This window comes from Lactuca serriola, chromosome 6 (assembly GCF_051521515.1).
Source record: "Lactuca serriola cultivar US96UC23 chromosome 6, Lser_US96UC23_V15, whole genome shotgun sequence".
NCBI classification, from domain to species: domain Eukaryota; kingdom Viridiplantae; phylum Streptophyta; class Magnoliopsida; order Asterales; family Asteraceae; genus Lactuca; species Lactuca serriola.
Window position 1 is genome coordinate 80,377,189 of NC_136413.1, and position 19,132 is coordinate 80,396,320.

The 19,132-nt window shown below is 27.4% G+C and overlaps 1 long non-coding RNA gene across 4 annotated transcripts; it reads right to left on the reverse strand.

Annotated features, from left to right (window-relative positions):
- Window positions 1–10,899: 10,899 nt before the first annotated feature.
- LOC145059317 (uncharacterized) lies at window positions 10,900–16,315 on the reverse strand. Of its 4 annotated transcripts, none has more exons than XR_013686733.1 (7): window positions 15,662–16,315; window positions 15,287–15,580; window positions 14,637–15,191; window positions 14,417–14,497; window positions 13,364–13,546; window positions 12,133–12,178; window positions 10,900–10,997 (listed from the first exon to the last, which is right to left on the reverse strand). It is a non-coding gene; the product is annotated as an uncharacterized LOC145059317 (long non-coding RNA). The 4 variants fall into 4 exon arrangements; XR_013686734.1 differs by lacking the exon at window positions 10,900–10,997 and having other exon boundaries at window positions 12,031–12,178; window positions 15,662–16,066; window positions 16,193–16,315; XR_013686732.1 differs by lacking the exon at window positions 10,900–10,997 and having other exon boundaries at window positions 12,031–12,178; window positions 14,637–14,814; window positions 14,899–15,191.
- Window positions 16,316–19,132: the final 2,817 nt, after the last annotated feature.

Here is a 19,132-nt window from a genome sequence, read left to right on the forward strand (position 1 = left end):
AAAACATCAAAGTGCGACCTAGTCACATCATGTAATAAGAATCTCCAAATAGGAACTTAATAAAGTTAGATAGTGGACTTTACCTGAAGCATAGTCAAACTTTTTGACTTTTACCATCCTAGTGAACTTTCAAGTAAATAGGGCATCTTCGCAACAAATACCCCTTCTTTTGGTAATAGAAACATATGGACTCTTTAGGAATGGTACACGAGACTATCTCAGACTTAGCCTTTCTCTTTACCGTTGGGTCAAATGACTTGACCATGGCCAATCCCTTTCCTTTGGGAAGATAAAGCTTTTCTGGACTTCTAATGTTATCATTTTCAATGTCCATGGAAGTTTGATAAGTCGATCTTCCAATAAAATTTGCTTTACCAGTGCTCCAAATCATTGCTGATTCAGCAGCAACAAGCAAATAGGTAAGATCAATAAGGGTCATGTCGTGATCTGTCATCAGGGAGTGACTAAAGAACTCAATCAACAACCAACTTCCTCGAGACTTCGACACCCAACTCTCCCGGCTTGTCAATATGTGACTTCATCTCCAAGACGTGAGCACATATAGACATTGCTTGCCAATTGGGATTGAGTGACCTTGAACTTTTCAAGAACTTGTGGGTTTGGGAGAATAATTGGAGGAGGTGAAGGAAGTGAAGTATGATTTCCAGTCCCATTAATGCACGATAAAGGGATTAATCTTTCACCTTTATTTGCCATGTGGGATATCATCTTCATTAGGAATGCTTTATCCAAATGGATAAGGAAGACCATAGATGTCATAACTATACATCTATGAGGGAGAAATTCAAGTAAGTTGATTTAAGTCCTTTATATAACACCCAATATTAAATATTAAGGCTAGGACCCAACACAATATTTTATAACTTGGAAGAGGGATGCCATAATCCAAGATACAAAATATTTGAAGGTAGGTAAATAACGATTTACCAATTTCCACCATGAAAAACGAAATTTAACATTAGGTTTTAAATGAATTGAAACTCCTAGATCTTTTGAGATTCATTGAACTATTCAATGGCATGTTTATATCTCGATTGTGCCCTTCAAGTTTGTGGCTGGGATGTCGAGGATCAGAAACAAGGAGTGAATAACCATGCAAATTAACTTGGTACATTTAGTGTTGCAACCACCTAATCAATGTACCGGTTAACCACACACGCTCCATTGATCTATGATTAACATCAATCTACCCTTTGCCACACATTGTCAGTCCCAGATTAGTGTGTCGATTAACCACACACGCTCCATTAATGACTTAACAAGGTGCAAAGTGCAATTTCATGGGTTTGCACCAAATTCACATTTTCCTAAAGTAACTAAGATTGGGAATTTAATAAAGTTTAGTTACTTTATATTATCATTACACTTTTAATGAAGGGATAATTAATGTCCTGCCGTACCCGCTAACGACCCTCCGCCAGTCAAGGAAGCGGTGGGTGAGAGTGGACACCCATTAAACTGCCATTTTATAGGCATTAACCTTATACCCCTATTATAGACCGACTTCGTAAATGAGGCATACTAACGGTAGGACTGACTTACTCTTATACATATATATAAATATTAAACCTATAATATTATAATAGTATAAGGGTTGAATTTTAAACTTTTTAAAATCTAAGGGTTAGAATTAAAGTATACATGGGGGGTTAACATTACAAATTCCAAAACATGAGGGCAAGTTTTGAACAATTCAAAACCTTTTGGTTTCCATAACTTATGAGTTTAAAGTAGTTTAGTGAAAAACTCTTCAAGTTCCATAACTTGAGGATAAGTTATGGAAGACCTTAAAAACATTTAAAAAAAAATGAGACTCTTCATTTTCATAACTTATGGAAATTTTATGATTTTTAAAATTCATAAATGAGACTTTTCATATAACTTGAGGACAAGTTACAAAAACACATATTATGAACAACTTTTAGGTCAATTTGGATCGAAAACAATTATCACGTAATTTTTCTATTAATCTAAACTAACTCATAAGAACAAGATAATTCATATCACCAATCTTCAAGAAATTAGCATATTCATATAAAATAATACAAAACTTGAAATTATGACAATTATCTAATAATTGGAAGAGAATAACATTACCATAACAACAAAATTAAATTTTATGAACAAAAACATTTTGTGGTAATGATTCTAATCCAAAATAGGCCAAAAAACTCGAAAACCTGCTGTCTGGACCGCCAAATCGTCGATCCCATTACTGGACTCGACGAGTCCAAGACAAAACACATGCAACTCGACGAGTCACCCAGTGGACTCGGTGAGTTCACTGGGCAGAAGGCAACTTTTTCGATTTTTCACTTTGAAAACTTATAAAACATCAAGTATAATAGAATGCAACCAATGGCTCTGATACCACTAATGGGATTTTGTATACTACAACATCCTATGGTGCACATACAACCCTAAATACCTTGGATCTATGTTTTCACTAATTATAAATGCAAGTGGTTTCCAAGGCATTAAACCTATAACTAGCATGCAATTTGACATAAACAATACAAGATACTAGTTAGAGTAACATACATTTTATGTGGCTTGAAGTCTTGATGTATTTGGTATTGCTAGAAAGACTTTGGCCTTTAAGAACTTAGTGCCCCAAGTGTTGCACCTCAAATGGAATCACAACTCACCTAGGACAAAGATGACTCTTGAGAGAGAATTCCATGCACCAAAACACCTCCATATTTCTCTAATAAAAGAAGCACACTTTTTGGTCATGAAGTAACATATTTATATGTTGGATTCCAAGGATCATGGGTATAACCCAAATCCATACCCATGGGTTTTATGATCCATGGTTCATGTGGCCCAACTCTTTATGTATCCATACATAAACTTAGTCCAACATGGATCATAAGCCCAACACATATAAATATAACTAATTACTATAATTAGTCCCCATAGATTTAATTAGTCTCTTTTGATCACTAAATTAATTCCAAATTAATTCTTGATCAATACTAATTAAAACAAATGATTTCATATTAATATATTAGAACTTATAATATATTAATAAATCATATATAACCTTTTCTCAAGAGTCCATCCTAAAAAATTGTCCTGGTGTTATGCAACCCAAATGGACCATTCTACTCTCGGGTCGCATACATACTAATAATATTTATGGGCTTAGACATCTAATCCAACACTTACCTCTTAGAAGGACTTGTAGTTGTTGACCTTTGAAGGTTTGAGCACCCCAAGTGTGATGCCTCTAATGCTTCACAAACACTAATATGCAAGAGGAGACTTGAGAGAATAGGTTACTTGGCACAAAATCAACTTCACTCTCTTAGAATGAATGAGGTAGGCGATTTTAGGACTAGGGGTATGCTTTTATAGTGTTGCTAAGCTAGGGTTACATTCATGCAAACCCTAATGCTCCATGAACTTTCACATTCTTATGCTCCATGAGTTTAACCTCCTTGGACTATCCATGTATTATCTCATTGGTTTAGCCCATCTAAATAATCATGAATCATTGGCCCACACTATAAGAATCATTGATTTACATAATCAATCCTCATATATTTAATTAGTCTCTTTTGACCACAAAATTAATTCCAAATTAATTCTTGATCAATACTAATTAAATAATATGATTTCATATTAATATATTATACTTGTAATATATTAATAAATCATAAATAACCTTATTCTCAAAAGTCCATCCTATCAAATTGCACTAGTGAAGGCAACCCAAAAGGATCATGCTACAATCGGTTCAAGTACATCCTAGTTATAGTTATGGGCTTAGAGACCAAATGCAACAGTCTCCCACTTGGATATGTCTAATAACTATAGCTGCCAATGTGACTTCAGGATCCGACTTAACAACCGTAAGCTTTCAAAAGCCGCTATCGAACTCTGACCTAGTCAGTGACACGTCCTTCAGATAAGGGATCATATACTCCTCTGTTCTCAAGATATCTATGCGGAAAAACAAATGGAACATATTCATACTTATTGTCCTACAATTTGTTTCCCGATTTCCGATTCGTCCGACATTATATGCTTGTACTAACTACTCATCAAATCATGCACAACGACATGTTTTATAACATCAAGTTACTGATGCGTTTTCATGCCATCAATGCACAACCAACTCGTATTCAACAACTCATATATCTTAGTTTGAAGATTATATGATATTATCGTCTCACAATTACTCGTGATAAATTCCATGAAGTAATTCAGGTGAGCGCAGGTTGAATCCAATACTCAAATCTTATTTCAGGAGCACTCATGAATGGTGTAGCAAACTTTTGCTATGTCTAACACCTTAGACAATCTACAAGCCAACTCATGACAGTCTTCTTTCATACTTACTTCCAACGTATGATCGATTGTGGATGGTTTGAATAGTCTTATTATTCTGGAAGTCAAAACATGCAAAGTGAAAAACCTATTGAATTGTGATGGGAGATTTAAACTCTTTATTTGTGCTCAATAATGTAATATAAATATTAACAATTATATGTTATAAAAACAATATTATAAGTAAGTATTTATGATTGAAACAATAATTTTATACTATGTTGTTACTAATATTATAATAATTTTAAGTATAAGATAAAAAGCTATAAAAATTGTGTATGAATCAAATTGAATTAAGTTTTTGATTCAAAATTATTTTAAACTATACTTATTTTAACTAATTTATAAATAATTTATTTGAATATATTATTATTTTTATTATTATTATTATTATTATTATTAACAATAATTTATTAATATAATATAATATGCTCTTTAGTTTTACGTTATTTTAAATAGTTATTACTTTTTACTAATTAAAAACAAGTTATTTGAAAATTTTCATTATTATATTAAAAAAAACTATCATACTTTTTTATGGTGCTTTCACTTTTTCCCTTAAAGGTATGAAATATTGGAAAAAAAAATGAACGGTCCAAATAAAATAGTAACTTGAATTTCAAAACTATAGTAATTGTTATGTACTGCAACCAATCTTTAAAACAATATGTTAAGAGTGAGTTATGGGAGGATGAGTGTTACATTTGAGGTATATTTTGATCACTTATATTTTCTTATTAAAATATTAATATTTTATTTATTTTACTTTTTCTTTAATGAATAGGAAAAAAGGAAATTGACAAATGTAATAAGATAACTTATTTTTATTACTATAAAAACATTTAAAATTGGGTATATCCATATAAGTTTTGGTAGAACATAAAAAATTCATTTTTATAACACACATAATTATTGGTTTTCAACAATAAAGTCATATCGTATTAAAAATCATTTGTTCTAATTCGTCATTATCACCAACAATTTGGAATAATAATTGTAAACTCTTTTCATCGAAATAAATATGAAAACCTCCATCGATGTTATTTACAAAACAAGTGACAAAAACTAACATAGTATATACATACCATAAAATACATGTTGAATAATGTTCATATAAAATATATTTTTCTTAACATAAAAAGGAGAGAGGCAACATAAAGATACATACATGTTAACAAAGTTAATTTCTCTTACTTATAAATAGCTTGATGATTGATTTACCAAAAGCTCATGAGAAGTAATTATCAATCCTACTTCATCATCATGTGATTATAGAAATATGTATATCACATAAACTTAAAAAATGATCTCAAGTATACCTTTACAAACATACCTAAATTTGAACATTGGTTAATGTCTAAAACTTTACATGCACCCATTTTGAGTTTACATGAATTTATATTTGGAAAAGTTGCAATTGCTTTCTTACATCCATGAAACTACTCATATAACTATTCAAACCCTACAGATATAATCTATCATTTTGTGTTGACATACATGCAATATGTAATCTACAAATTTCTTATATAGGCTAAATATTTCTTTTAACTCATCAATTAAATAACATGAATTGAAGAGTTTTAAGAGCTACAAATCATAATATTTCAATTAATCATAAATTAATTTGTATAAGTTGAATAGTCTTAGGAGTTTCAAATGCATGAGGTTCAAGAAAAAAAATATTGGGAGTTTCAAATGCATGAGGTTCGAAAAAATGCTAGCTTTATAAGATATACTAGGTGAATGCCCGCGCGTTGCGCAGAAACACCTATATAGTCGAAAACTCTACAAATATATGTTTTTTTTTTAAATATAACAATCAGGTTTTTAAATTTGATATAATAATTTGTATACTAAATTGATATAATATATTGATTATTTTGAATTATATGATAATGTATACATCTATTATAACTGTACAATCTCAACCGTTTGAATGACTTCTACTCGCGAGTTACTCATGAATAAAATTTTATATAATATATGGCTTAATGTTATTTATAGTTTTTGTTATTATTAATTATTTTTTTAAAATTTATTTTCTTAACGTTTTAATTTCTATCATTATAATTATTTAAAACATTAGACATTGTTTTTTGATTTTAAAGTTAACAATATAATCATTTATAAAAAGTTATTTTTAACTATTGTTATTGTAAGTTATTTTAAGTTACTTATTTGAAAACTTTTAACGATTATACAAATATCTTTAGGAAGTACTTTAGTTAAATTGATATTGTATTATTATTTGGTTTTTGCATTTAGCACTACAATTTATCACTTTTAACTATTCACAAAATATTCATTGAATTTTTTTAAGTGGAACTGAAATTTATATTTAAGTTGACACTGTAATGTTATATTTGAATTAATAGTTTAAGTATTTTGTCCAAACTGTTTCAAAGTTGTAGCTTTAAATTAATAATGGTTTACATACAACAACATATTAAATCTAATAAATTAAGTATAATATATTTAAAAGTTAAAGTCATAACTTTATAAGTAGAAGTAAAGATATTATGTTAATATTGAAATTTAGTTTATTTATGATTACACTTTAGGTTTGATATTTATTTAACCTTATTAACAAATTTATAATCATTATTAGAAAAACACTACAAGTTATCACTTTTAAATATTTACAAAATATTATTTGTGTTGATTAAGTTAAACTAAAATTTATATTAAGTTAGTCCTGTAATGTTATATTTAAGTTTATAATTTAAGTATGTTATACAAATTTTTCAAAAGTTGTAGTTGTAAAATGATAATGGTTTACATCTAAAAATATATTAAAACTAATTAATTAAGTATAATATGTAAAAAGTTAAAAAACATAACTTTATAAGTAGAAGTAAAGATATCATTTTAATATTGAAATTTAGTTTATATATGATTACACTTTAGGTTTGATATTTATTTAATCTTATTAACCAAATTATAATCAGCATTAGAAAGAAAATGAAAAGTCATGGGAGTTTCAAATGAATGTGGTGAAAAAAAAATTATTCCTTTATAATATATATATATATATATATATATATATATATATATATATATATATATATATATACTAGGCGAATGCCCGCGCGTTGCGCAGAAACAACTATATAGTTGAAATCTTTACAAATATATGTTTTTTTATAAATATAGCAATAATTGTTGTTGTTAAATTTGATATAATATTTCGTATACTAAATTGGTATAATATATTGATTATTTTGAGTTATATGATAATATATACATCTATTATAACTGCATAATCTTAATCATTTGAATGACTTCTATCTGTGAGTTACATATGAAATAATTAAATATAGTATATGGTTTAATGTTATTTATAGTTATTGTTATTGTTAATTAATTTTTTAAAATTTATTTGCTTAATGTTTTAATTTCTATCATTATAATTATTTAAAACATCAAACATTGTTTTTTGATTTTAAAGGAAACAATATAATCATTTATATAAATTTACTTTTAACTATTGTTGTTGTATTTTATTTTAAGTTACTTATTTGAAAACTTTTAACGATTATAAAAATATCTTTAGGAAATTAATTTAGATTTTGCATTTATCACTACAATTTATCATTTTTAACTATTTACAAAATATTCTTTGGTTTTTTAAGTGGACATAAATTTATATTTATGTTGACACTGTAATGTTATATTTAAATTAACAATTTAAATATTTTGTCCAAATTATTCAAAAGTTGTAGCTTTAAACTGATAATCTTTTACATACAACAACATTTTAAAACTAATAAATTAAGTATAATATGTTTAAAGTTAAAGACATAACTTTATAAGTAGAAGTAAAAATATTATCTTAAAATTGAAATTTAGTATATTTATGATTACACTTTAGGTTTGATATTTATTTAACCTTATTAACCAACTTATAATTATTATTAGAAAGACACTACAATTAATCATTTTTAACTATTTACAAAATATTCTTTGTGTTGTTTAAGTTAAACTAAAATTTGTATTTAACTTGACACTGTAATGTTATATTCAAATTAGTAGTTTAAATATTTTATACAAATTGTTCCAAAATTGTATCTTTAAAATGATAATGGTTTGCATCCAACAATATATTAAAACTAATAAATTATGTATAATATGTTAAAAGTAAAAAAAACATAACTTTATAAGTAGATGTAAAGATATTATTTTAATATTGATATTTTTTTATATATGATTACATTTTAGGTTTCATATTTATTAAACATTATTAACTAACTTATAAATATTATTAAAAAGTAATTGAAAAGTCATGGGAGTTTCAAATGAATGTGGGGAAAGGAAAAATACATGGGAGTTTCAAATGAATGTAGTGAGAGGAAAAATGTTTCATTTATAAATATAACTAGGCGAATGCCCGCGCGTTGCGCAGAAGCATCTATATACTTGAAATCTTTACAAATATATGTTTTTTAGATATAACAATAATGTCGTTGTTAAATTTGATATAATAATTCGTATAGTAAGTTGATATAGTATATTGATTACTTTGAATTATATGTTAATATATATACATCTATTAAAACTGCATAATCTCAATCTTTTAAATGACCTCTACGTGCAGGTTACTCATGAATAAAATTAAATATAGTATATGGTTTAATATTAACTATAGTTGTTGTTATTGTTAATTCATTTTTAAAATTTATTTGCTTAACGTTTTAATTTATATCAGTGTAATTATTTAAAACATCAAACATTTTTTTAAATGTAACAATATAATCATTTATATAGAGTTATTTTTAACTATTGTTATTAAAAGTTATTTTCAACTACTTATTTCAAAATTTTTAACGATTGTAAAATATCTTTAGGAAATATTTTAGTGAATTGATATTACAATTTAGTTTTTGTATTTAACACTACAATTTATCACTTTTCACTATTCACAAAATATTCTTTGGGTTTTTTTTAAATAGAACTGGAATTTTTATTGAAGTTGATCCTGTGATTTTATATTTAAATTAACAATTTAAGTATTTTGTCCATACAATTTAAAAGGTGTAGCTTTATTAAACTGATAATGGTTTACATACAACGACTTATTAAATCTAATAAATTAAGTATAATATGTTAAAAGTTAAAGATCTAACTTTATAAGTGGAAGTAAAAATATTATTTTAATATTGAAATTTAGTTTATTTTTTGTTACACTTTAGGTTTGATACTTATTTAACCTTATTAACCAATTTATAATCATTATTAGAAAGACACTACAATTTATCACTTTTAACTATTTACAAAATATTCTTTGGGTTGTTTAAGTTGAAATAAATTTTATATTTAAGTTGATCTTGTAAGGTTATATTTAAATTAACAATTTAAGTATTTTATACAAATTGATCAAAAGTTGTAGCTTTAAAATGATAATGGTTTACATACAACATATTAGACCTAATAAATTAAGTATAATATGTTAAAAGTTAAAAAGAAACTTTATAAGTAGAAAAAATATATTTTTTTAATATGGAAATTTAGTTTACACTTTAGGTTTGATATTTATTTAACCTTATTAACCAACTTATAATAATTATTAGAACGAAATTGAAAAGTCATGGGAGTTTCAAATGAATGTGGTTCAAGAAAAAATGCAAGCTTTATAAGTATATAATGATATATATATATATATATATATATATATATATATATATATATATATATATATATGGCTAGATTATAATGTGGATGGACAATTATTATGCGGACGTGTGGACAATGCGATTCTATGAGAATTACTAAGAAAATAAGTTGTTTAGTAATGTGAATGTGTACAACCTTACAAAAATATCGTCATTTTCATGCATTCTCACTAATTCTTATTCATTTTTGTTCTCAAAAATCGTTTTTCACTCATTTTCATTCTGACAGAATACGACTCAATAAACATTCTGACAGAATGAGAATTATAATAAAAAGTCTATAATAACCTTATAGACGATTTAATTAGTGAGAACGTGTGATAATGACAATACTTATTTAAGATTGAACGTATTCATATTATCAACAACATATTTTCTTTGTCATTCTCATAGAATAGCACTGTCCACACGTCCGCACAATAGATGTTCATCCACATTTGAACCTAGCTCTCTCTCTGTCTCCCTCCCTCCCTCTCTCTCTCTCTCTCTCTCTCTCTCTATATATATATATATATATATATATATATATATATATATATATATATATATATATATATATATATATATAATTTATAGTTTAATGCATCGATTTAATCCCTTCAATTCTTAAACATAAAGATATTTAATTTTAATTTTTTAACATACATAAGTGGGTATATACATTAAACAGATCACATATAATATATATCTTCGTAAAAGTCATATGTAATTCTTGTCGTAATTAGATGGAAAAAATCTTTCATATGAAGAACATATCACGATAAGTCAATCATAATTACGTATCTAATGTTAAAATTGATGTTATCTTTAAAATATTATCCTATAAATATGTTGTTAAGGATAATCCAACCAAAAAATAATAGAAAAACTACAATCAAATAAATAAGAAAATTGGATGGTTGAATATATAAATACAAATATTACATAAATATACATTTCAATCCGAAGAACAAAACCTCACATCCGTCTACTCTGCTCAAATAAAAAATGACTTATATCAGTTTTATGATTCTTTCTTCCTTTGACACTATTCAACCATAAAAACTAGATGCCAATTCTTCATTATTCTACAATCAAAATGTTTTTCTTGACAAAGAAGAATCATAAAGATGTTCCAAGCAAAACATCGATGTTTGGAGAGTCACATTCAAGATTGAATAATACACACAAATCACATATAAATATCACATAACAAACAAAATATAAAGAAAAAACATTAAAAAGCTTCATTTATTTTGGTTGAAGGAAAAAATTATATTACAACTAGATGAGGAACCCCGCTTTGCGGGGTATGGATTTGTTAACATTATAGAAAATATGAGATTATTGATCGATTGTTTTCATCGTTTGTGGTACACTTTGTCAGTTTGGTTCGTCATGGGTTATGTTTCCTGTGTTATATTTTCATTTTATGTGGTCGATGTGAATAAGAATCGTAAGGTAAAGAAGGTTGAACGCAATCTTTGGACTTAACATGTGTCGTTGTATGTGGTGATGGATGTAACTTTTGTGTGTGTTTGGTATTTTATTTGTATTTATACCTGGAGTAAGTGTTGTTTATATATGTGGGTAATTTGGAGTGAATATAGAGACTATAACATAGATTGGTAGAATAGATAAAAAGTTGTTCATTAAAAACCTAAAAAATATAAAATCATTAATCAAAATTAAACCCTCTGTATAAAAAAATCAACTTTTCCAAATTCAATACATTTGAACTCTTCGTTGTGGTTAATGTTGTGCAATTTAGAGCCATTAATCAATAGTTGTATAAACCGACACATCAATCTTCTCTTCCAATTTGTACAACCATAATTGCATATGACACCAACATTACATTAAGTCTTGAATTTATAATTATTTTATTAAATTTGAAGGTTCACAGTTTTAGGCAAAAAGAGAAATTGCAAACTCTTTTTTACTTATTTGTAAATAGTCATAAAAGGAGGTGATATTGAGTTAAAGAATGCTTAGATGGATTGCTTATTAAAATAAATAGTTTAAAGATGGAAACTATATTCTTAGTTGATAAATATGGAAAACAAAATCCATTTGGTAATGGGAAAACAGTATGGTATCAAAGGTAATTCAAACGAAAATTACACACCTTTATGGAAGCCGAGCAGTTGAATTTTGACTTCCTGTCGATGAATCTGTAGCACAAGATAGTTAAAAAAAACTTCAACATCTTTCACTATTTACAATATTATATATAGGATTAATAACCTATAATAGCAACAAACTATATGAAAGTGATAACACTTTTAAGTCCTCTAATTTTTAACACAAAAAACTGCATTATAGTCAAACCATATGTAACGACATAATTAAAAACTATATGTATGGGCATTTTGATCAAAAATTGTATAAATTACTCAGTTTTATTCCAAAAAATATATGTATGTGTACTTTGTGAAAAAAAAATTATTTTCTCAAAAAAATTAACAAAGTAAACTACATTATGATCAAAATGTATATAGAGGCATATTTCAAAATAATGTTTGTAGTGGAAATTTGATCACAGATATTATATAATTTTATGTAGGGGCAAATTGTTAACTGTCTAAATAACAAGTTTTTAACAAATAAATTAGTATTTATGGGCATTGTAGTAAAATACTGTTAGAATCACTAAATTTTTACGAATTATTTATGTTTGTAGGGACATTTGGGTCATACTTGTTAAAATTATTATATATAACAAAAAAAATGCTAGATTTGTCAATTTTGTCAAAAACTTTAAACTTTTATAAATTTGAACACAATAAACAGCATTATCATCAAACACTGTGGGTTATGGCAATTTTTTCAAAAACTTATAATTTTTCTAAATTTTAACATAATAAACTTCATTATGGTCAAAGTGTATCTAAGAGCATAATTAAAAAGTAAAAGTAGGGGCATTATGGTCAAACACTGCATTTATGTCGAATAATGTTAATTTTTTTATATGTTAACCAAAAAAACTACATTATGGTCACGCATATTATATAACTTTTTGTAAGACTGTCCACATAATTAAAAAGTATATGTAGATGAATTTTGGCCAAAAACTGTCTAATTTTCTCATTTTTTAACCAAAATAAATATATATTTGCATTAATATCAAAGTAAATTAATAGCAGTCATTAAAATTAAAAAGTGTTAATAGGAAGATTTTGGTCAAAAACAATTAATATCAATCATAGTTAACCAAATAAAATGCAAATTGGTAAAAATATCACCACATTCAACAAATACAACCCGATTAAAATGTTTGATATCTGATCATTAAAAATATCACCATTTGTTAGTAAAAATGACCATATTTCTAAAGATTAAAAATGACGTAAACTTACCCAATGCATTCCAAGTGATAAGGCAATTGTTTTTGCTCTAAATCTCGAGACTGAAATCTTTGAAATAGCAGAGCACGAAAAGAGCTAGCACCAACTGAAAATGATAGCACATACATGTTCCTTCTCTGACGCTTAGAATCAGCTTCAAACCTGTCTGATCACCTATTCCTTCTCTAATGCCACCTTGCCAACGTATCCGCAAAAAAAATTATTAAGTTAATGTTTACAAATATAAAATATTAAATAATAATTATTAATGTTTAGCAATAATACACGTTCGACACATTTATATTTATCAGCAACAACTTCTAGTGGAATTAAGCATAAAATTTCACCTGCCCCACCACCAAATACAATGCAGTTGTTACAGATCAAATTTCTAGCAACACATAACATATTGTGTATGTTACGTTTACTCTCATCTATCGTCATCTTGATATAAATTTAACCTAATCGATTTATTCTATTATTTATAACAATAATAATGTTAACTTATCAACACGTATAAAAATGGTGACATTCCTTGACTTTGCAAAATGCTCACATTGTAAAAAACAAAAAATTTAGTAACTATGGTAATAGCATATGTTATATTGTTTTAATTTAAATTGTTGGGTACAAAGCAGTTGTTATTGCTATAAGCTCAAGTTCTACACCACCACCCTATCTCACAGCAGACAAATTTTTGTGCATTAGTAAGTGATTTTCTTCATCATCAAATCCCCATTGGCTTTGAAAAAGAACACATACCCTTGAAAGGAAAGAAATTTACAAAATGAGGTCAATTCCATTCCAAGTTTCCAACATGCAAATAAACATTTTTTTTCATTCCATTCCTTACTCGATTCTATCACACCAAACTGTAAATTGGAAAATAAAGTTGACAATAACAAAAATATTTAGGAAATACAAAAGTTGTGGTTTGGTCTCAGATATGTGGGTATCGGTAGGTAATTTCATCGATGAAGGATGATAATTTAAAGGCTTTTTAAGTTTATTATTGACAAATAATATGATTTAGTAATATAATCTGAAGAAACTTAAAACACTTACGGTTTGGATTATTGACTATAAACACAGGTAAATGCATTGTATACCCCCTGTGGGATACTTGGTTGACCAGGTCAGAACTCCCTTCAAAATAACCGAAAATAGGAAATAAGTTGTTAGATTAGCAATTATAGTGTTTTATAACATAAAAATTTAATAAAATGATTGATTCTTTTGAGGGGTATAATGCAAAAAAGGGGTATCAAGAAACTGAGAGACAAACCTGTGAGCACCACTTGCTACCCCATGTTTACCTCCACTCAGACAACATTCAAAGTTTTCAAATAGCAAATTGTTTTCATATAAGTCACACAACCAAAGAAAATATAAAGAGGGTTCATTTCGAATGTCTATGACCTCATTACCAGTTGCTCAATTTGATGTTTCTTGATTAGTGGAATCTACATAAATCAATATATAAGTTAGATTTTGTACAATTTAATTTATAACGACATTTGGTAAATGAACTCATGTGAGGAACGAACCTGCTTATCAATAATGGTGAATTTACAGTACCTGAGTTGCTTTAAAAACATAAGAAGTTCGCAGTAGATCTTTTGAGATGAGAAATTTTAATAAAATTCATAGCTAAAAGCTTCAATACGGAAAAAATGAGGTCATATAATGTTTGATGATAGATATTTTCAAATTCAAACATGCTACAGACTTTACAGTATTATACCATCTTTGCCTACTGTAACATTCCCAAGATGGAGAGCATGGCGAACCTTATCTTATGGAGCACCATGTTCCTTTCCATGAGGATTGTAATGAGGGTCTACAATAAAAAAGAAAATGTTTCACCATATAGATATATATGCTCAATAGAGACAAACTAATTCGCTTTTAATAAATCATAAAAGGGAGACATACCAGTTGACATGAAACCTCCTTCACCATTTTTATATGTGATCTAAACAACTGACTAACCAAATATTATAATCGAATCGCCTACAACTTTTAGACCAATGAGTATGCTAGACATCAATACTAAAGACACAACATGATAAAGGGGTCTGAAAACGTTTTTTATGTTTCCCTTTTTTGTACTTACAGAACTTCCATGTAAAACAAAGTAGGTTGCAGGCTTAAGTAGACGATGTTTGTATAGAACATGAGAAAGGAGTCTGAAAAAGCAAGGTTCTTTGAGTGTGTACCATAGATTTCCTAATAGAAAAATTAGATTGATTATTACACCAGACTTTGTAAAACATGTATGAAAAAACATAAAAAACATTAAACAATTACATGTTTTTGAGGCAACCGTTGTCATCAAAGCTTAGATAAAGAAACAGAGAAGAGGTGACACCTAAAATACTGAAGACCTATGGGAGAAATATCGAACGTCTTCGTTGAAAGACAGACGAAACTGGATGTCAACTGTCGTGAGCAAAGGATGTAATACCTGGTGGATATGTTAATCAAGTTTCATGGTGGCGTAGTCCGCTTCAGATGAATATTGTGCTTCCTTAGCGAATGGTGCAGGGGTAGAGAAACATAAAGGGTTACGAAAACCCTACAAGAGTGAGAATAGAAAGAATGAAATCGTACAGCTGGATCAATTTTCTGGTGGATGACCTTGCTACCAGTAAATGGAAGGCCGATGAACAGTGGCAGGTTCGCTTGAAGTTGAGGATGAATGAGTTGGTGGGTCTGGTAAAGTTTCAAATGTCATAAAGTGATAGAAGATATTATCAATCGAAAGAATGGTGAACAGTGGCGAGTTCGTTTGAAGAAGCAGTAACAGACGACGAAAGGGAGATGGATTACGAATATTACCAATCGAAGCATCGAGGAAGCGTTGAAAAGAACAACATGATGGGGAACGACTCTTTAATGGACACAAAATAGATATGTGACCAGAAAGAACAGTGGGATGGGGAAAGAGAATAGAAAAGGCATTTGATCGGAGAGGCGGTGGAAAATTTCAGAAAGTCGCTAAGATAAACATATAGTGAGACAAATCAACAATGAACACGTGTACAAAGAAAGCAATTAATTCCATAAAACACCCGTATAGAAATACCAATCCCAAACTGCAACAAAACCTATAATGAATGGACCAGTTCTGCAAACCTCTTAGAAACTCGACTATTCCTAAGAGGTAGATAACTTTAATATATATATATATATATATATATATATATATATATATATATATATATATATATATATATAGAGAGAGAGAGAGAGAGGGGGAGAGAGAGAGACTGAGAGAGGAGGGTTCAATTGAGAAAAAAAAAGGTTGAGAATGAGGGAAATATTCTCAGCCATACATTTATTTTGCCGCAAAACACTTAGGCGTACCAGCGGAAATGGATAACGGATACATATGTGTTTTCCAACCAAACATGATTCCTTAAAGTATGCTAATCATTACCTTTATATACCAAAAAACATACTTTTTTTTGTTTTTTTTATTTTTTTTATTTTTAGAAAGATATTTTTATCAAAAAATTATATTAAATATATCAAAATTCATAATTTTTTATTCTCTATAAATAGACATCCATATTGATATAGTTTTAAGATAAAATAAAAAATTATTTTTTTTAGAGTTTCAGCTCTCGTTATTCATAAGTGAATAAAAATCCATCAGATTTTTATTACAATACATTCGTTATTCACTTATGAATAAAACGTATGTTTAACCTTTTTTATAGTTTGAGTATCGTTCATATATGAATATAACACGTAATAAAATTTTCTTGCTTAAAATATATTGTTTACATAATCTTTCGTCATATATTATATTTATATATGAATAAAACGTGTATTAGTTGTCGTCATATTTTATATTCATATATGAATAAAACGTTTATCATATTTTTGTTATAGTTAGTTTGTTATTTATATATAAATAAGTAGTATAAATGATATTTAAACTATAAAAAAATTAAAAATATATTTTTATTAATAAGTGAATAACGAATGTATTGTAGTAAAAATCTGATGCATTTTATTCATTTATGAATAAAGATAGCTGAAACTATAAAAAATAAAAATTTTAATTAACTTTAAAACTATATCAATATGAATGTCTATTTGTAGAGAATAAAAAATTATGAATTTTAATATATTTAAAATCATTTTTCGATAAAAATAGCTCATTAAAACTTAAAAGAATGAAAAAAACTATGTTTTTGTATATATATATATATATATATATATATATATATATATATATATATATATATATATATATATATATTAAGGTAATCATTATCATATTTTAAAAAAACATGTTTTGTTCGAAAACACATGTGTATTCCTTCCCCATTTCCGCGGGTACGATGAAGAATTTTGCGACAAAAATAAATGAGTGACTAAGAATGATTCCCACATTCTCAACCTTTTTTATTTTCTTAATTGAATTTACCTTTCTTTCATATTCTCTCTCTCTCTCTCTCTCTCTCTCTCTCTCTATCTATATATATATATATATATATATATATATATATATATATATATATATATATATATATATATATATATATATATATCCCCAATGATGCGACATAACCTATTTTTGTTTAACTCTTTATATTTGGATTGTAAACGCTTAAACTACATGAAAGTTTTTTTTGTAAAAAATACTACTAATATTTAAATCATAAATGTTTAAACTACATAATTGTTTTTTAATCACAAGACCTTTAACCACACGGCGACTTTTTACAAAAAAAAAATATACTAATATAGCTATATATATAATCAGATAATGCAATACAATATTGTAAATTTATAAATATTATAAATATGATTAATTAAGGAATATAAAATATCATTTAAGTTTCAATGTGGTTCGAAAACTCTAACCATATTATTTTGAATAGTCTCCTTTATAAATGACATATAGATAGATTTCATTCAAGTTAAACAATACACTCTTATTAATTATTTCATTTTGGTACTTACCGGTTGTTTATTTAATATTATTGTAATGTAAAAAACAACATAAAGCTTAATTTAAATTTGTGTGATGACCATTTGAAAGGTCCACGAAGCAATAAGAGCAAAAGATAAAATTTCTACATTGAAGGGCCCCACAGGCTACAACCATCATTTTTTTTTTTTTGTATATAACGTTGGAGGGAGTGGCGTTCTCAAAAACCGTATTTTCTTCATTGCCACATAAGCATCATGACATTTTTACTACAAAAATGTGGTTATTTGCCACACCCAAAGAAGGGTGCCAGACTTTATATAAGAAAAACAAAATTTAAATAAAAACATTATTTTTTCCCCACCCAATCACAAAACACGGTTATCTTTTATCATACTGCAGTCTAAACCACACCCAAACCGCAGTCAGGGGGTGGTGTTCCCCTGCCTATGCAGCAAAGGTGCGACTGCACCACTCCCACGGCCTAAGGTCCCCACAACCTCCTTGTTTATATGTTTATTGATTTTTTCACGAACGCACCACATGGTTTTTGTCACAGCTTTACGTACTCTGCAGTCTGTAAGGTAAAATGTCTTTATTATAATATTGTTATTGTTATTTGTTGTCTCTATCGACAATAATTTTATATAATAACATTTGTTACTTATATAGAAGTATGTTATAAATATTTAGCAAACTATTACAAAATATAAAAGTAGGTTCATACGGCTCGGGAGTCCACTGTCACCAATTTTAATTTTTTTCTAAAACTGCTAGTTCACATCTTCATATCTACTTCTAAGTCCTAATTCTACACATATCGTTCTCTAGAT